This window comes from Salvelinus namaycush, chromosome 2 (assembly GCF_016432855.1).
Source record: "Salvelinus namaycush isolate Seneca chromosome 2, SaNama_1.0, whole genome shotgun sequence".
NCBI classification, from domain to species: Eukaryota; Metazoa; Chordata; class Actinopteri; order Salmoniformes; family Salmonidae; genus Salvelinus; species Salvelinus namaycush.
In genome coordinates, this window is record NC_052308.1 from 31676394 (window position 1) to 31678244 (window position 1851).

The 1851-nt window shown below is 44.0% G+C and overlaps 1 pseudogene; it reads right to left on the minus strand.

Annotated features, from left to right (window-relative positions):
- Positions 1 to 8: 8 nt before the first annotated feature.
- Positions 9 to 1446, minus strand: LOC120061500 (annotated as a pseudogene).
- Between the last annotated feature and the right edge of the window lie 405 nt (positions 1447 to 1851).

A 1851-nucleotide genomic window follows, 5' to 3' on the forward strand; every position in this document is an offset into this window, starting at 1 on the left:
TACAAAGATTCTTAGTAAAAATATTTATTTGGTCAACTTGTTACAGTAAGACAGTCATGCTTTACATGGGCCCAATGCAACTGTTATGTTAAGACTTTTATATTTCATCAGATATCCCCCTCACAAAAGGTGTGGTTTCAAAGGATGGCTTCATTTAATAAAAGTTCAGAACACAGTAGCATTTTGCACAGGAGAGCACAGTACATGATTTAAAAATATAATGGGTGCTGTAGTCACACAGAGCTTGTGAGGAGGAGGAAGTATTTATTGAACAGTAAACTGTTGAAAGTCCAGCTGTTGCCTTTTGAGTTACAGCCAAGGACATTTTCCAAGGTGTGCCCATACATGCAAGGTGTCAATACTTTATACTTTGAAATCCATATCACACCCACATTGGCATGATTTCTACTCCTCCCCATTGTCTCTGTGTGACCAACACTGGGACGGTTTAGTTTGCCGTATTGAGAAGCTTCTTGATGTCACCCTCAATGTCGATGGTCGGGAATCTCCTGCTGTAGCGTTTGAATGGCTCGCCGTCTGGCCCAATGAGAAACTTCTCAAAGTTCCAGGCGATGTCATTCCTGCCAACGGGACTCCAGATGATGCATTTGGGGTCGTTCATTAAGGCCATGGGATCGTCGCTTGGGAACGGCAGCTTCTCCTTGAGGTACACAAACAGGGGGTGGGCGTGCTTCCCGTTCACATCCACTTTCTCAAGGAGCTGGAAGTTGGGCTCAAAGCCATTTCCCGGACGGACATACTTCAAGGACATCAGAATCTCTTCGTTATTGCAGTTCTCCTGCATGAGTAGATTGTGGGAAGAATATGTAAAGGCAAAGTTTGATCTCAAGTGGTCTATCAAAATAAGTCCCTTGTCCAGTCATAACCAGAACCCTCAATAAACTGTAAAGAACCCCACATGTTCTTTCCCCTTCATTTGGGATCGAGGACTATAGAACCTGGTGTGGGACAATGTCCAAATAGTACCAGGTCACTCACACAGGTTTATTGAACTACAGCAAGAACAGATTAATTTGTGATCCACCTGCCCACCACACTCCAACTACCAACCGGTCAGAGCAGTCTGGTCTGCACCTGGCAAGTTTGCATTGATGATGAGCTATGATCAGAAAGTTACATTACCCTATATTAAGTGTTGAGAATTCCATCCCCCCCGGATTTACCTGATGTCCGAATTGATTGCAGGGCACCCCCAGAATCACGAGACCCTTGTCGGTGTACCGTTCATGGAGCTCGTTCATCTGGGTGTAATCCCTGGTGGTCGTACCTCAGAGAGACGCCACATTCTCGATCAACACCACTTTACCGCCAAGTGACGAGAATTTTAAAAAATCTCCTGAAATTAGTTTTGCCGTCATCTGGTAGAACTCACTTCCAGACATGTTCCTGATAGACATCAACCACGCTTCTGTCTGCTAAACAGGGCTGTTGCTGGACTTTTTATACAACGGGTGTGCTCATTAGTCCAAACAGTTGCGTTTTGCAACGAAAACGAGAGTTTCTATTGGACAAATTCAGGTAGGTTCCTCCTCGTTTCGTTCAGTTTGCTTCTGTTTTAGAAACGTTTTGCAACAGAATCGGCGTAATGAATCAGTACCGCCCAGGGTACTCAACAGGGAAATGGGAGGTACTTCCTGAACATTTTAGGGAAAGTCTACATTTTTGGGGGATATGTTGTGTAATTAAAATGGCATAAGCATGCCTTATCCAGAACAAATAACAATGTTCATGAATAATTTAAGACGATACAAATAATGACACCTCGTGGGCGTCTAAATCAAGCCCCAGCCATGTGTTTCACAGATTTTGCTATCGCCACTGTCTAGACTT